The sequence below is a fragment of the Gopherus flavomarginatus genome, chromosome 5, assembly GCF_025201925.1.
Source record: "Gopherus flavomarginatus isolate rGopFla2 chromosome 5, rGopFla2.mat.asm, whole genome shotgun sequence".
Taxonomy (NCBI): domain Eukaryota; kingdom Metazoa; phylum Chordata; order Testudines; family Testudinidae; genus Gopherus; species Gopherus flavomarginatus.
This window is the reverse complement of record NC_066621.1, coordinates 8,368,907-8,387,404: the sequence shown is the minus strand read 5'-3', so window position 1 is coordinate 8,387,404 and position 18,498 is coordinate 8,368,907. Positions and strand designations below refer to the sequence as shown.

At 50.7% G+C, this 18,498-nt stretch overlaps 1 protein-coding gene across 3 annotated transcripts in view; it reads right to left on the bottom strand.

The window, feature by feature from the left end:
• Positions 1 to 9,293, bottom strand: part of DENND2C (DENN domain containing 2C) — a 49,031-nt gene extending 39,738 nt beyond the window's left edge. The window contains exon 1 of one of the 3 annotated variants that reach the window (XM_050954281.1): positions 9,257 to 9,293. The gene's annotated coding sequence lies outside the window, so the exon portion shown is untranslated. Of the gene's footprint in view, positions 1 to 3,322; positions 3,523 to 8,375; positions 8,584 to 9,256 lie in introns of those variants that run through there. The other 2 variants (XM_050954279.1, XM_050954280.1) reach the window with 2 other exon arrangements.
• Positions 9,294 to 18,498: the final 9,205 nt, after the last annotated feature.

Below are 18,498 nucleotides of genomic sequence, written 5' to 3'. Positions count from 1 at the left end.
CAGGGATTTTATACTTCCCTCCTGGCCACCGAGGAAGGTGTTCAACAGTAAAACACAAAATCACCGCTGATAAAATTCACAGATGACAAAGACTGACACTGTGGCCAATAACGAGAAGGCTAGGCTGCCATACAGAGCCATCCAAATCACTTGGAAAGCTGGGCCACCAACACCTTTAATACAGTCAAATACAAAGTGATACATCCAGGAAAGTAGGCCACACCTGCCAAACGAGGGAGCATCCTGGAAATAAACAACTCTGAAAAGGATCCAGTCTCAGAACGGACACTCAATGAGAGTTCCCAGTGCAATGCTGTGGCCAAAAAAGGCTAATGCAATCTTCGCACTGGGGGAACAAGTAGGTGTAGGAATAGGGAGGTGATTTCACTTCTGAATATGGCACTGATGAGACTGAAATAGGTATATGGCATCCAGCACTGCTGTCCTGATTTCTACAAGGATGTTGAAAAACTGGAGGGGGTCCAGAAAACAGCCTCAAAAATTATTCAAGTCTGGAAAAAAGCCTGACGGTGACGGACAGAAAGAGCTCCATCTGCTTAGCTTATCAGAAAGAATACAGAGAGGTAACCTGGTCACCGTGTGTCATTACCTTCACAGGGAAAAGTCCCAGGTACTAAGGGACTCTTTAATCTAAGGGAGAAAGGCAGAACAAGAGCTAACAGCTGGATATTATTCAAATTGGAAACAAGGCCCCAGTTTTTAACAGGGAGGGTGATCAACCACTGGAACAAGCTCCTCAGGGACACAGTGGATTCTCCATCTCTTAACATCTTCAGCTCCAGACCGGCTGCCTTTCCGGAAGAGATGCTTTAGCCAAACACAAATTAGGCTCCGTACAGGAGTAACTGGGTGAAATTTAATTGCTTGTGTTATACAGGAGGTCAAACTGGATGATTAATGGTTTCTTCAGGCCCTGAACTCCACGAATCTGAGACTCCAAACAGATGGAATTCCATGTGTTCCTGAGCTGTGAAGAATTGTTTCCACTGCAGCCATGTCACAGCACAAGCCTTGGGAGTCAAACACCGAGGGCCACCAGGAGAATGGGCTGCAAGTTCACACTGCATTTGGGGGAATCAACGTGTCAGGGGTTACCGCAGCAGAGTTTAACACAGGTAGGAAATTAAGGTGTTTCACGGCCATTCAGTATGTGCTCCTGTCCTAACTTCAGCACTGACGAGAGACCAGCGTGAACCCTCTCTTCAGAGGGCTTGCAAACAGCTGGTTGGTTACTTCAACAGCACACGCTGAAACAAGGGATTTTGCACTTTGTGGCCTTTCCCACCTGAGAAAGCAGAACTCAGCTGGGGCCGGGGACCCACAACTGTGGCTTTTCAATATCTACCAATGGCATTTACACATGGATTTAAAATCACAAGCAATTCAGGGCAGCTACACAGCTGGTGCATGTTCAGTACCCAGCAGAAGAGAGTTTTCCCTCAAGGGCCTCTGGGCATCACTGTAATGACACAGCCACCACAATAGCTATGGACTAATCCCTGCCCTTGGGGAACAGCAGTGCAACTGGTGTACACACAGGAGCGGTTCCAGGCACCGGCGCTCCAAGCTTATTTATAGCTGCTGCACAGGGTCTTGGCTGAGAGGAGGCTCACGAGTGGTGCTGGAAGGGAGGGCTCCTGCCAGGGCTCTGGCTGCGAGTGGCCAGGCCAGGGAAGGGCAGCTGCCGTGGGGGGCAGCCTGCCGGTCGCCGCGAGGGCGGCAGTCAGGCTGCTTTAGGCGGCATGCCTGCAGGAAGTCTGCCAGCCCCACGCCTTCGGCAGTAATTCGGCAGTGGGTACGCTGAAGCCATGGGACCAGCGGATCTCCCGCAGGCACGCCGCCGAATCCGCATTACCAGCGGACCTCCCGCAGGCATGCTGCCGAAAGTCACCTGACTGCCGTGCTGGGGGGGGGGGGGCAAAATACATACAGCCGCCCCTATGTACACAGCGCGATTAATTCCCCGGCAGAAAGCTATTATGTCATAATATTAAGTTATAATGTCACAGGGACAAAACCCAAACAAGCCTGAAAGCTGAAAACTGAAGCTTCAATATCCCTACTCCATGATTCTCAGCTCCTCTTCGCTCCCACCAAACTCCAGCCTGAACCCCCTCTGGAAACACAAGGCCCCCCTCTTCCCTGGCTTAATTTAGTGGAGGTTGAGAACACTTTGATAACCTCATAGTATTAGTCAACTCCAACTGGCTAAGCATCTTCTGGATTCAGATGTCAGAGCTGGAAAACACCACTAGATTGAGAGAAGCAAGACTGGGAAGTTTTATTAGTTCATCCAGCCCTTCCCACAGGTCCAGTTCCCTTTTGCAGGTTTCCTGGAGATGTGTCCAGCCTGGTTCTGAATATCCCAAGGAAAGGGGTTTACCACTGCCCCTGGGACACACCTTTCCCCCTGCTAACACAGACTCACTGGCAGGGAGTCTCCCTGATATTCACCTTTGAATTTCCCTTTCCCAGCCCCCTCTCATTGCCAGTTCAGCTCCTTGTACTACCCTCAAGAATTCCTCTGGCTCCTCAGTGCGCACACCCTCCACCCGTCCCAGCCCACTTTCCCATTACTCATCGGTTGTGCAAGCTCCTAGCCAGGCATGTTGCGCTCAGCACTTCCCCACCAACAAACCCCTCTAGCTCCGACCATCCTGTGGCTCTTTTCTGAGCTCACATCTATCTCCTGCTGGTGAGGGGGGTGCACAGAGATGAGCACAGCACCCCGGGGCAGCAACAGCCACCTTGCAGGGAGCAGGTCTTCCTGCTCCAGGACGACACAGTCCTGTTGTGCTGCATCTCACTCATCAGCTGCCCCACACCCCACCACCTGCTGAGATTTCCTGCAGCACCTCTCCACCCTAGAGCCTCTCTTCATCACCTCTGTCAGCTGGGAGCTCCCCAAGCAGAAGCCACGACTCCCGAACCACATCTCCTTTCTCTTCACAACCCTTTACTCTGTCCCTGGCCTCATGGCTGTCTGCAGCACTCCCCACCAGCCCAGAACTGCTGAGAAGCTGCCACAATTTCACCCTGCACCACTGCAGTATCTCAGGAGCAGCTTCCCCAAAACCCTTCACCCTGATCTCACCCCAGTCTCCTGCCATGAAATAGGGAAGGGAAAAGATTCTGCACTAATAGCAACCCACAGTATGAAAATCAAACTCAGCAGACATCTGCTTTCTGCAAACACGGTATGACAATCTCCTGGGCAGGGCATGTCACATGGGCCAGGGGAAAAATTCAAGGACTGAGACAAAACAGAAGAGAAAAAACCAAGAGCAGAAACAGGTCTCACCTGTAGGATGAATGAGCAGGTTTAAACTAATCCATCATACCCCAAGAGAGGCCAGTAGTGAGTATCACACACAAGCATTTGTTCCGTGTGCTGTTCTTCTGCCCCCATACTGCAGCATACCACACAGAGCCTGGATGGAGCAGCAGCCCCTACAGCATGCATCAGCAGGATGGAACATGCCAGCAGCCGGCTTGCCAAGCCTGGAAAAGCCAAACAATGACTGCATGTTTCTCGTTTTGAGACTCGTCGGCATGAGACACCAGCATTCATTGCACCGTGAAGGTCTCAGGAGCACTTTTGCTTCTGCCAAAGCAGAGTCCTAGGGCTGGCTGGCATACCAGGGCTCAGGAAAGGGGCTGACCACTCCATCTTCCACAAGGCAGAGGGCAAACAGCTGGGGCTGGCAGGAGCAGAGAACTGCTGCATGGAGCATGTGGTGAGGTCAGGACTCAACCAGCTGCCTTCACTCCATCATCACGCAGGGCACAGACACCATCCCCAGTCCCTGGTCCCTATGGGAGTCACTGCCCTGTTCTGCTCCCTCACCGACATCCACCTACCAGATGAAAGGTGAGGCAAGAAGCAGAGATGCCATCAGTTAGATCAGAGTCACAAGGCTGCAACGTGGCATCTCCAGGCAGCAATGGATCTGCACCCCAGCCTCTCGCTCCAAAGATGGATATGACCCACACTGCCGAGAGAGGCCGGGACCTTGGCCCCTGGCCACTCGCAGCTGTTAACCCCGCAGACATGGGTCCTTGAGGGGACATGGGGGAAGTAGCACCACCACCTTTGATCTGGGCGAAACTGAAAAGCGAAAGCTGCCAATGCTCTGAGACTGTCACCAAACGGAGGGGCCCCACGCCGGCTGGTCACTGGGTCTGTGCCATGTGCTATGGGAGCTAAGACAGGCACTAGAATAACACCGCTCAGAGCTTCATATGCTGCTGCTCCCCTTGTTCACACAGCCCTAGGGGAGGATCAGCGAGGTCGGTGCATTCCCCTCCCCAGGGTCAGCAGAAGGCAGCATTCAAGTTCAGCCAGCAACCCAGGCATCAGCACCCCCTTGGGATAGGCAGGAAGTGAATATGCAGAAACCATGGAGCTATCACGCCTCTGAGCCAAAGCAGGTATGACACGGAGTCTACAGGCCCGTTTGCCTTGACACTGCCTCCGACTCACCCCAGGCAACATCCACAGGCTCAGACACTGGGGTAGCAAAATAATACATCCCCCCCAGCCACTGGTGATGCCACAAATACAAGGTATAAAGTCAGTTCCAAGCCCCAAAGAGGGTCTCAAAATCCTGTCATCCTTGGAACTGACAAGACTGGCCCAGACCATGCTTTGCCCCAGCGCCCAACTGAGGATGCTCCAGAGGAAGGGTTGAGACAGCCTGTAACGAATAATTACAGAATAATCTGCCAAGAGTGGCACTTTCTGCCTGTCTCAGGCACTTAGCAGCTGTGTTCTGTACTGAGTATTCCATATGGTGACCACTCACCGCATTTAACACTCCCCATCATATAACAAAAGGCCAGATTGCCACAGCTGGGTCCTAAACATACTTACAGTCAGTCTGCTGCACGGGCTGGTTTTAATTTTTCCCCAGGTACATTTAAAGAAAAGTAGCCCAGATACTTCAGCAAGAACTACAGCACTCCTGCACCCTCAGATCCCGTCCGAAGGCTAATGCCCAGTGCCCCACACACCTACCAAGAATTAACTGCCTATGCTTCCAGCCTGCCCCACAAGGTGGGATGGGGCTCACTGGGGTCAGTATAAAACAATCTGTTCGTGCAATGCCCAGACTCTGATCCTGACTGGGGCCTCTGGACGTCACCACATGACAAAGAGGTGATTTTTTAGGAGAAACTGAGGCTCTCAGAAGAGACGTGACCTGCCCAAGGTCACACAGGCAACCAGGAATAGGACCCAGGACTCCTGACTCCCAACACCCTGCTCTAATTACAGGCCTTTCATTTGGCTTCACATCCTTGAACCTGGGTCCTAGACTTTACCCTACGGGCATCGTGGAAGTCACCCATCTTCTCCTCGCTCCTTCCCAATGCTCCCAAAAAACAGCCTGTGTGTGTGAACCGTTCCCTCAGAGGAGGTGAGAAACAGGAAACTTCAGCCATTCAGCTGGGCAAACCCATCACTCACAAGGCATAATTAAGTACCTGTTTGGACACGTTCAGTTTAACACACTGTCTTGTTATACCAGTTTCTTCCTCAGATAAGCTACTGACAACACAAGCCTCCCAGAATAAGAGAGAAACCAGCTGACCAGGCATCACCCTGAGCGCAAATAAGATGCCACTAAACCCATGAGCCAGTTGCACTTACAAAGGAAATTTCACTGCTATCTGTACAAACCATTTCAACATTGCATCCTCCACGAAGGCAAGAGCCAGTCATTCCAGTCCAGGATGTCCCGGCACCCCACCCCGATGCTAATCCACAACCCATCACCAGGGTCTCTCGCCCTGAGCCACGATTGCATTCTCTTCGCAAAAAAATGGCAAGCACTGAACAGGCCAAGAAGTAATCCAATGCAGTCCTGAGCACTCTCCTCCGGGGCAGCCGAGTCCAGAGCAACCTGAGACTAGGACTTCCACCTGCAGAGCCAACTGTCATCTGTGCCCATGCTCGGTGGGCTGGGACACAGTGCAAGGCCTGGCTCGGAACTCCCAGCAGAGCCTGTCTGCCATTGCATTGACTTGGTCTCTTCTGGGAAAACCCAGAATTTCCCCCGGGCTTCTTTCTCCCTTGGCTGAGGGAGTTTGCAGAGAAGAATCCTGCACATCCCTTGTGTAGCTCCCAGGATTTCTCCTGCTGGGGGTTTTAACAGCCAGGGCTCTCACAGGCACGGGCTGTCCTTAGGAGGAAGGGCACTAGCCAGGGATTCTGGAGACGTGCTTTCACTTTCCTGCTCTACCACAGACTCCCTGAGGGACCCTGGGCAAGTCGCTTGGCCTCTCGCTACACAATGGGGATAACAGCACTGCCCTGCCTGTCTCACTGCTATTGTGAGGAAAAGTACATTGCAGGCCAAGGCACTAGGATATTATGGTAAAGAGGCCCAGCCAGCGTCAGGACAGAGACCACGAGGCCTGCGTAAAAATAAAAGTAAAGACAAAGCAGTGGCAAATGAGACTCTGCAGGCTCCAGGACAGAAAGAACTCCTCCAACTGACAGAGTCAGGAAGACACTTTCCCAGCGGGCAGGTTATTCTATAATTGTCCACTAGGGAGTTTCTTGCAGCTTCCTCTGAAGCAGCCAATTCTGGCCCCTGTCAGACAGAGGAGACTGGATTAGGAGGTGCCATGGGCTGATCCTGTCTGCTAGTTCCCGTGTTCCTAACATCATTCAGTATGATAAGACATTAACAAAGCGTTAGACTCATCTCCAGTGGGCACCACAGCCTCTGTTTGCAGAACGCACTTCCCCAGAACAGTCAAGCTTCCCTTTCCCCACAATGCTGCAAGTCCAACCTGCTAAAACAGCATTTTGCCTCCATTAAATGGTGTTAAGGAAACAGCAGCCTAGTGTTCAGGGGCACATCTACCTCAGGGAAGCATGGAGTCAGACCACAGCAGGCACACAAATAAAAACTTTTCCTTTGGGATCACGCCAGGCTGTTGAGACACCAGTTAAAAACCGTATCCAACATTTTCCCTTTGTTTCTGTATTAGAAAAGGCTCTATTGTCATCCACTCCAAAACACAATGGAAGGTCACAAGACAACATTACTACATTTCCTGGTTTGGCTGTGAAAACTTCAAAACACTGAAAACAAAAAGTCTACAATTGAGGCAAATTGATTCCTCTCCATGCCATTCCTGTTCTGAACAGCAGAGCCTGCACAGATGTTTAATGTGAAGAGTCGTCTGCCCTTCCCTGTGCACAATCCTCAAGACGCTGTCCTCCCATCTTCTTCTAATCCATTGAAATGGACATTGCCACTAATAAATCTGCCATGTCTTTGCATTTAAGAAATTCTTTGGGAGACTCCAAGCAGGAGCGGCGCCAGGGTTTCTGACACCCTAGGCGGATGGCCATTTCACTGCCCCCCGCGGCCCCGGTGGACCTACCACAGTAATGCCGGTGGACGGTCTGCTGCTGGAAAGGCTCCGGTAGAGCTGCTGCAGTGATGCCGGCAGGCGATCCGCTGCTGGAAAGGCTCTGGTGGACCTGCACAGGTATGCCTGCGGCAGGTCCACCGGAGCCTTTAGACCAGCGCACCGTCCGCCGAAATGACTGCGGCAGTTCCACCGGAGCCTTTCCAGCAGCGGACCATCCACCGGCATTACTGCGGTAGGTCCACCAGACCCACATGCCGCCCCCCCAGCAAAACAGCGCCCCCAAAAAATTCTGGCGCCCTAGACCATTGCCTAGGTTGCCTAAATGGTAGCGCCGGCCCTGACTCCAAGAGATTCTCCCATTGGCATATTCCTCTTACATTAAATGTTCGTTCACTGGAATGAGAACATCGATGGAATCAAGACAGTCTGAGATACTGATTTTATCAGACTAGGAAATGCCAAGGCAAAGCCAAAACACTGATTCAGGGACATACAGAATCTTGACCTTTACTCCTAATTCTACCACCTCAAAACTGAAACCTGAACAAAAAGGAATTGAACCTGCAAAGCTCATGTCCCATTAAGCAGAAACCACAGCTGCTTCGCTAGCTGCCCATCTGCTTATTAAAAACCGCAGATGAAGCTGGCACAGTAACAGGGCATATTACGGCCATGCAGAGCGCTATGTCTGGCTGCAAAGTCAGGACTCTGAGACCTGATTAAATGCCACACACGGTAAAGAAAGTCTCAGAACAACATAACAAATCCTGTTTAGCCCTTGCAAAGCACTGTCGCTCCACACATCCACATACCTAGTATGAGCCCATCACCAGGGTATCTGGGCACTTGATGACCATTAACTCTCCCAATTCCCAAATCAGATGGGAAAACAGAGGGGCAGTTGGCTGCAGTCACAGTGCACAGGACCCTGCTCCAATAGGAAACCAACTAAACCAGAGACTAACCTGGGACTGTCTTGTTCCGAACTCTGGACACCCCTGTTGCAGTTCCCAAAGAGCTCCACGCTCCCGTAACTCACGCCAGCGCATCAAACCCAATGCATGCACAGGCTGCGACAGGAAGTCTGGTTGCTCAGTCCCATCTGTCTGCCCCCCACCTCCGGCTGCTGTGCAGGCCAGGGCTCTCCCGCTGAGAGGGGCAGGAACCAGGTGACTCACTCCCAGAGCGAGGGAGGAGGATTTGTTTAGCCTGGTTCCACCCCCACCCCACCGCGTGAGCAGCTCTGTAATTATAACTCAGTGGGAAGGGGAGACAGCTTCCCTCCCACAGGCATCTCTGCTGCCCAGTGCGGGAGCCACAGATACTTGGGGGATGAAGGGGGATTCTCCGGTCACAGGCTCGGTAAAGCCCAACAGACCTGCCAGCATCTCCAGTGCCGAGAGACAGCACGGTCCAGTGGGCAGGGCCGGGCTGTCAGGCAGGAGACCCGGGCCCCAGTACCAGCACCGCCACCGAGCTCTGCCGCACCGCAGCGCTCCGCCCCAGGACACTGCTGATTTGTGTCTAGTTTATTTAGGTTGTCAAGCAAGAGAGGTTTCTGCGTCCGCGCAGCGCCCGGCGCCGCGGGGAGCCCCCGGCCCACCCCGCGTCCGCGCAGCGCCCGGCGCCGCGGGGAGCCCCCGGCCCACCCCGCGTCCGCGCAGCGCCCGGCGCCGCGGGGAGCCCCCGGCCCACCCCGCGTCCGCGCAGCGCCCGGCGCCACGGGGAGCCCCCGGCCCACCCCGCGTCCGCGCAGCGCCCGGCGCCGCGGGGACCCTGTCTCCGCGCAGCCCCATCACAAGGGCCCCGATCCCCGCAACAGAGGCCGCCCAGGCCGGGCTCTCACCTGCTCCCCGGCTCCGTCGCACCCCGCAAACCCCCCCCAATCGAGGCCCGCGGGCGTCTCTAGCTTCATACATTTGGACAACATCCTATTGGGCAAAGCAACAGTCACTCAGATACCTGGCCCCGCCCAAAGCTCCGCCTTTTAAAGGGTCACGCACTGCATGGCGAGCGGGTTCGTTCCTTGCCACTTGCTGCCTTGACCCGCCACTGGGGGGGCGGATCGGGGTCTGTCAGCCTGAGCCACGGCCCGACCTGTCCCGCAGGGAGACAGACCCCCACCTGCGACGTGACCCCCCCACTCCCCGTCCTGCCCCCCGGGAGACCCCACCTGTTCTGCCCCAGGAGCGCCCCTTCCTGTGCCAACACCAATCCGGGGAGGGTCTCTGAGTCATGGTGCTGCCACGTTCCCTGTGCCATAAGCCCCCGCCGCAGTGCTAGCATGTCCCTGGGGCGGACACCCTGCCCATCTCAGGGATTGCCACACAAATGAAAATTCATCCCCAAAACGGGGGGAAGTGACACCTTCACTGGGGTTCAGGGCTGCAGCTGGGGAGCACAACCTGACCAGTGCCATGTGAGTTAGGTGACCAGTCACAGGCCATAGTGAATCAATTCTAAGGAAGGGTAGAAGGGAGTACAGCAAAATAGAGACAATGGATTTCAGGAAGGCGGATTTTGGTAAGCTCAGAGAGCTGATAGGTAAGGTCCCATGGGAATCAAGACTGAGGGGGAAAACGACTGAGGAGAGCTGGCAGTTTTTCAAAGGGACACTATTAAGGGCCCAAAAGCAAGCTATTCCTCTGGGTAGGAAAGATAGAAAATGTAGCAAAAGACCATCTTGGCTTAACCACGAGATCTTGCATAATCTAAAAAATAAAAAAGTCATATAAAAATGGAAACTAGGACAAATTACAAAGGATGAATATAGGCAAACAGTACAGGAATGTGGTGCAAGATTAGAAAGGCAAAGGCACAAAATGAGCTCAAACTAGCTATGGGAATAAAGGGAAACAAGAAGACTTTTTATCAATACATTAGAAGCAAGAGGAAGACCAAGGACAGGGTAGGCCTACTGCTCAATGATGAGGGAGAAACAGTAACAGGAAACTTGGAAATGGCAGAGATGCTTAATGACTTCTTTGTTTCAGTCTTCACCTAGAAGTCTGAAGGAATGCCTAACATAGTGAATGCTAATGGGAAGGGGGTAAGTTTAGAAGGGAAAATTAAAAAAAGAATAAGTTAAAAATCTCTTAGAAAAGTTAGATACCTGCAAGTCACCAGGGCCTGATGAAATGCATCCTAGAATACTCAAGGAGTTAATAGAGGAAGTATCTGAGCCTCTAGCTATCATCTTTGGAAAATCTTGGGAGACAGGAGAGATTCCAGAAGACTGGAAAAGGGCAAACATAGTGCCCATCTACAAAAGGGAAATAAAAACAACCTAGGAAACTACAGACCAGTTAGTTTAACTTCCGTGCCAGGGAAGATAATGGAGCAGGTAATTAAAGAAATCATCTGCAAACACTTGGAAGGTGGTAAGGTGACAGGGAATAGCAAGCATGAATTTGTAAAGAACAAATCATGTCAAACCAATCTGATAGCTTTCTTTGATAGGATAACGAGTCTTGTGGATAAGAGAGAAGCGGTGGATGTGGTATACCTAGACTTTAGTAAGGCATTTGATACGGTCTCGCATGATATTCTTATCGATAAACTAGGCAAATACAACTTAGATGGGGCTACTATAAGGTGGGTGCATAACTGGCTGGATAACCATACTCAGAGAGTAGTTAGTAATGGTTCCCAATCCTGCAGGAAAGGTATAACAAGTGGGGTTCCACAGGGGTCTGTTTTGGGACCGGCTCTGTTCAATATCTTCATCAACGACTTAGATGTTGGCATAGAAAGTACGCTTATTAAGTTTGCAGATGATACCAAACTGGGAGGGATTGCAACTGCTTTGGAGGATAGGGTCAAAATTCAAAATGATCTGGACAAATTGGAGAAATGGTCTGAGGTAAACAGGATGAAGTTTAATAAAGACAATCTCAAAATGCTCCACTTAGGAAGGAACGATCAGTTTCACACATACAGAATGGGAAGAGACTGTCTAGGAAGGAGTACGGCAGAAAGGGATCTGGGGTAATAGTGGACCACAAGCTAAATATGAGTCAACAGTGTGATGCTGTTGCAAAAAAAGCAAACATGATTCTGGGATGCATTTACAGGTGTGTTGTGAGCAAGACACGAGAAGTCATTCTTCCACTCTACTCTGCGCTGGTTAGGCCTCAACTGGAGTATTGTGTCCAGTTCTGGGCACCGCATTTCAAGAAAGATGTGGAGAAATTGGAGAGGGTCCAGAGAAGAGCAACAAGCATGATTAAAGGTCTAGAGAACATGACCTATGAAGGAAGGCTGAAAGAATTGAGTTTGTTTAATTTGGAGAAGAGAAGACTGAGAGGGGACATGATAGCAGTTTTCAGGTACCTAAAAGGGTGTCATCAGGAGGAGGGAGAAAACTTGTTCACTTTAGCCTCTAAGGATAGAACAAGAAGCAATGGGCTTAAACTGCAGCAAGGGAGGTTTAGGTTGGACATTAGGAAAAAGTTCCTAACTGTCAGGGTGGTTAAACATTGGAATAAATTGCCTCAGGAGGTTGTGGAATCTCCATCTCTGGAGATATTTAAGAGTAGGTTAGATAAATGTCTATCTGGGATGGTCTAGACAGTATTTGGTCCTGCCATGAGGGCAGGGGACTGGACTCGATGACCTCTCAAGGTCCCTTCCTGTCCTAGAGTCTATGAATCTATGGGTGCGAGCAGTTCCCACACACGCATTGACTGGTAACTACTCACCCAAGCTCTATGGCGGGATCCCATTTGCCAGCCAGGGAGTGGGGGACACTCCTGACAAATCCTGTCCAGGGCTCCTGCCTGAGCAGAGACCTGACAGCACAGCCAGGGGTAACAGGCCTTTGGAAATGGGACCCTCATCCCAAAGGGCTGCACCCCAGCCTGAGCTTCCTGACCCCTGAACACACCAATGCTATGGGGCCCTCAACCTCCAGGCCCAAAACGTGTGGCCCCACATGCCTCTGGAGCCCTAGTCAGGGGCAGCTCCAGGCACCAGTGCTCTAAGCACGTGCCTGGGGTGGCAAGCTGCGGGGGGCAGCCTGCCAGTCGCCGTGAGGGCGGCAGTCAGGCTGCCTTCGGTGGCATGCCTGCAGGAGGTCCGCCAGTCCCAGGGTTTCGGTGGCAATTCGGCTGCGGATACGCCGAAGGCACGGGACAATGGGACCTCCTGTGGGCATGCCGCCAAATCTGCGTTACCAGCGGACCTCCCACAGGTGCACCGCCGAAAGCCGCCTGACTGCCATGCTTGGGGTGGCAAAATACATAGAACCTCCCCTGGCCCTAGTTTACATAACAGCTCCCGATACCCCGGACTGCCTGCCACTTTCCAGCTCTATCACTCTCTTGGGCATGCAGGAAGCAGTACCACCCTCTGGAGTCTTGGTGCCTGGCACCTTGGGGACAATCTGGCCATTGCCGAGGGTAGAGCAAGGATTGGGAAAGGCTGGAACTTCAGGCAAAGCTCATTGTGACGCACCCTGCCTGTGACCTCATTACTCCCACCCGGAATGATATACACCCGTCACGCCTTGCCATCTGTTCATGCCAGTTCAGGTGCTAGGAAGGCCTAGCTCCTACCGCATACTGCAAGGTGCTGTGTCAGTGCTACGGGCTGTAGGTGCCAAAGATGAGCTCAGCAGGCGTGTGCCTATCTGTGTTGTGCAGCCTCTCCCAGCAACCACACAGCCCTCCCAAAGCCTCTTCACACTTACTCGCATTGGTTCGCACCGAGGTATCAGAATTCAACAGCTGAAGAGCCAGTGACTGGTATGATCCTGCCTCAGGCCCCAAAAGCCTAATAGGAAATCCCATTAGGAAGGACTGGCTTGGACCCCCTCTGTGAGACAGAAGGGAAGATGGGGATTGCTGACAGCCCTGGGAGTCAGCACAGCTACACAGTATAACACATTACAGACTAGTGCATGATATAATTAAATATCCTATTGCCATCTAACAGCTTCTGACACTATCCATACACTCTCAATTTATTTCTCTGGAGGGAAAATCAAATTCCACCCCACAGTCCAGAACAACAAACTAAGTCCTGAAGACGGGACCCAGGACTACTCCAGGCGTGCTGGCAGTGTTCTATAGGGTTCAGAGGCAGGAGCTGTGGCATTTACTTGTGGGTGCTTGAAACTTGCAGATGTTTTAAGTTTGTGGGTTTTGGGCCCCTGTCCCTGCAAGTAAATGCAGGGCTGTTGTGTTTGCTACAGCAGTGTAATTTCAGAGAAAAGCCACTAGATGGCAACATTTAGGCATTCATTCCAAAGGACAGGATAGTTGTACAGTAGAATCAGCGAATCATAGAATCATAGAATTATCAATGGCACAAATATTTAATCATAGGCTTTGACTCTCATAGGACAGTAAATCATTAGTAAGAATAATTTCCACTTACAAAGCATGTTTTCATGTATGAGGCTCTCAAGGCACTTTCCAAACTATTCATATACGAGTCACTTCCTCATTATAGAAAAAAAGCTGCCATGTCTAAGCAACCCTGCAACGCTGCACAGTTTAGGCAGAAGTGAACAAACATAGAATCATAGAACCATAGAATATCAGGGTTGGAAGGGACCTCAAGAGGTCATCTAGTCCAACTCCCTGCTCAAAGCAGGACCAATTCCCAACTAAATCATCCCAGCCAGGGCTTTGTCAAGCCTGACCGTAAAAACCTCTAAGGAAGGAGATTCTACCACCTCCCTAGGTAACCCATTCCAGTGCTTCACTATCCTCCTAGTGAAAAAGTTCTTCCTAATATCAAACCTAGACCTCCCACACTGCAATTTGAGACCATTACTCCTTGTTCTGTCATCCGCCACCACTGAGAACAGTCTAGATCCATCCTCTTTGGAACCCCCTTTCAAGTAGTTGAAAGCAGCTATCAAATCCTCCCTCATTCTTCTCTTCTGCAGACTAAACAATCCCAGTTCCCTCAGACTCTCCTCATAAGTCATGTGCTCCAGCCCCCTAATCATTTTTGTTGCCCTTCGCTGGACTATTTCCAATTTTTCCACAGCTTTCTTGTAGTGTGGGGCCTATAACTGGACATAGTACTCCAGATGAGGCCTCACCAATGTCAAATAGAGGGGAATGATCACATCCCTCAATCTGCTGGCAATACCCCTACTTATACAGCCCAAAATGCCATTAGCCTTCTTGGCAACAAGGGCACACTGTTGACTCATATCCAGCTTCTCGTCCACTGTATCCCCTAGGTCCTTTTTTGCAGAACTGCTTCCTAGCCATTCAGTCCCTAGTCTGTAACAGTGAATGGGATTCTTCCGTCCTAAGTGCAAGACTCTGCACTTGTCTTTGTTGAACCTCATAAGGTTTCTTTTGGCCCAATTCTCTAATTTGTCTAGGTCCCTCTGTATCCTATCCCTACCCTCCAGCATATCTACCACTCCTCCCAGTTTAGTGTCATCTGCAAACTTGCTGAGAGTGCAGTCCGCACCATCCATCAGATCATTAATCAAGATTTTGAACAAAACTGGCACCAGGATCGACCCTTGGGGCACTTGAAACTGGCTGCCAACTAGACATGGAGCCACTGATCACTACCGGTTGAGCCCAACGATCTAGCGAGCTTTCTATCCACCTTATAGTCCATTCATCCAGCCAATACTTCTTTAACTTGCCGGCAAGAATACTGTGGGAGACCATATCAAAAGCTTTGCTAAAGTCAAGGAATAACACATCAACTGCTTTCCCCTCATCCACAGAGCTAGTTATCTCATCATAGAAGGCAACTAGGTTAGTCAGGCATGACTTGCCCTTGATGAATCCATGCTGACTGTTCCTGATCACTTTCCTCTTCTCTAAGTGCTCCAGAATTGATTCCTTGAGGACCTGCTCCATGATTTTTCCAGGGACTGAAGTGAAGCTGACTGGCCTGTTGTTCCCCAGATCCTCCTTCTTCCCTTTTTTAAAGATGGGAACTACATTAGCCTTTTTCCAGTCATCTGGGACCACCCCCAATTGCCATGAGTTTTCAAAGATAATGGCCAATGGCTCTGCAATCATATCCGCCAACTCTTTTAGCACTCTTGGATGCAGCGCATTTGGCCCCATGGACTTGAGCTCGTCCAGTTTTTCTAAATAGTCCCAAACCACTTCTTTCTCCACAGAGGGTTGGTCACCTCCTCCCCATACTGTGCTGCCCAGTGCAGCAGTCTGGGAGCTGACCTTGTTCGTGAAGACAGAGGCAAAAAAAGCATGGATTTCTTCAGCTTTTTCCACATCCTCTGTCATTAGGTTGCCTCCTTCATTCAGTAAGGGGTCCGCACTTTCCTTGACTTTCTTCTTGTTATTAACATACCTGAAGAAACCCTTCTTGTTACTCTTAACATCTCTTGCTAGCTGAAACTCCAAATGTGATTTGGCCTTCCTGATTTCACTCCTGCATGTCTGAGCAATATTTTTATACTCCTCCCAGGTCATTTGTCCAATCTTCCATTTCTTGTAAGCTTCTTTTTTGCGTTTAAGATCAGCAAGGATTTCATTGTTAAATCAAGCTGGTCACCTGCCATATTTACTATTCTTTCTATACATCGGGATGGCTTGTTCTTGCAACCTCAATAAGGATTCTTTAAAATACAGCCAGCTCTCCTAGACTCCTTTCCCCCTCATGTTATTCTCCCAGGGGATCCTCCCCATCAGTTCCCTGAGGGAGTCAAAGTCTGCTTTTCTGAAGTCCAGGGTCCATATTCTGCTGCTCTCCTTTCTTCCTTGTGTCAGGATCCTGAACTCGACCATCTCATGGTGCCCATCCACTTTTGCTTCTCCTACTAATTCTTCCCGGTTTGTGAGCAGCAGGTCTAGAAGAGCTCTGCCCCTAGTTGGTTCCTCCAGCACTTGCACCCGGAAATTGTCCCCTAAACTTTCCAAAAACTCCCTGGATTGTCTGTGCACTGCTGTATTGCTCTCCCAGCAGATATTAGGGTGATTAAAGTCTCCCATGAGAACCAGGGCCTGCGATCTAGTAGCTTCTGCTAGTTGCCTGAAGAAAGTCTTGTCCACCTCATCCCCCTGGTCTGGTGGTCTATAGCAGACTTCCACCACATCACCTTTGTTGCTCACACTCCTAAACTTAATCCAGAGACTCTCAGGATTTTCTGCTGTTTCATACCGGAGTTCTGAGCAGTCATACTCCTCTTTTACATACAGTGCAACTTCCCCGCCTTTTCTGTCCTGCCTGTCCTTCCTGAACAGTTTATATCCATCCATGACAGTACTCCAGTCATGTGAGTTATCCCATCAAGTCTCTGTTGTTCCAATCACATCATAGTTCCTTGACTGTGCCAGGACTTCCAGTTGTCCCTGCTTGTTACCCAGTCTTCTTGCATTTGTGTATAAGCACTTAAAATAACTTGCTGATTGTCCCGCTTTCTCAGTCTGAGACAGAAGTCCTCCCCTCTTGCACTCTCCTGCACGTGCTTCCTCTAGGTATCCCATTTCCCCACTTATCTCAGGGCTTTGGTCTCCTTCCCCTGGTGAACCTAGTTTAAAGCCTTCCTCACTAGGTTAGCCAGCCTGCTTGCGAAGATGCTTTTCCCTGTCTTCGTTAGGTGGAGCCCATCTCTGCCTAGCACTCCTCCTTCTTGGAACACCATCCCATGGTCGAAGAATCCAAAGCCATCTCTCCGGCACCACCTGCGTAGCCATCTGTTGACTTCCACAATTCGACAGTCTCTACCCAGGCCTTTTCTCTGCACAAGGAGGATGGACGAGAACATCACTTGCACCTCAAACTCCTTTATCCTTCTTCCCAGAACCACGTAGTCTGCAGTGATCTGCTCAAGTGATTCTTGGCAGTATCATTGGTGCCCACATGGAGAAGCAGGAAGGGGTAGCTATCTGAGGGCTTGATATGTCTCGGCAGTCTCTCCGTCACATCATGAATCCTAGCTCCTGGAGAGCAGCAGACCTTCTTGGTCGGTGTGGCAGATAGATGACTCAGTCACCCTGAGGAGGGAGTCCCCACCACCATCACCACCCGCCTTCTTCTCTTGGGAGCGGTGGTCGTGGAACCCTCATCCGTAGGACAGTGCATCTCATGCCTTCCAATTGGTGGAGTCTCCTTATGCTCCCTTCCCTCAGATGTATCATCTAGTCTACTCTCCGCATTAGTACTTGTGGAGAGAACATGAAAACGGTTGCTCACCTGTATCTCCATTGCTGGTATATGGACGGTCCTCTTTCTTCTTCTGGAGGTCACATGCTGCCAAATTTCTTCACCATCCCTCTGTGTCTTCTGCACAGCCTGCTCCGATTCTTCAGAACGTTGTGCCTGTAGAAGCATATCCTGACATCTGTCCAGGAAATCTTCATTTTCTCTTATGCAACACAGGGTCGATACTTGTTTCTCCAGACCTTGAACCTTCTCTTCCAATATGGAGACCAGCTTGCACTTTGTACAGCGAAAGTCGCTTCTGTCCTGTGGAAGAAAGACACGCATGGCACAACCTGAGCAGGTTACATCAGCTGAACGCTCACGTGCCATAATTTCTTCCTTCTAAGAGCTTCCTCAGCTGTTGCAGCAACTCACAGAAGCCAGCGAGATGAAAGCCTCAGTGGGCTCTCCCCAGGCAAACTCCCTCTGTTAGCCTCCACTGTTCGCTGCTCAGCTGGTTCGCTGCTGACTGCTTTTTTATAACAGTCAGGGCCATTCAAGGCCAACCAGGAACAAACCACTCCCAATTCACACTTCTCAAACAAACAATCAAGCACATGGTCAAACTAACAAACTGACATACTCTGGCTGTGCAGTGCCCATCACAAGGGGAGCCTTTGCATGCTATGGGTCTACAAATAGTAATGATGATGGGGTATGGCAGCAGATCCGTATGTGCTTGATTATGTTCTAACCTTCGTTACGTACCACTGATATGAACAGAGCAATTTCAGCCTTCAGCCACCTAGTGAAAGATTTATTTCCAGACATGACCATCTTTACGTTCTGTGTTTGTACAGCACCTAGCACAGTGGGGGACTGGTCCATGACGAGGGATCCTAGGTGCTACTGCAATAGAATAGTAGGGGCTGAAGCAAGGCAACAACCAGTACTGATACGATTCCGGCTGCAGTTTACCTTTTAATGGTATTT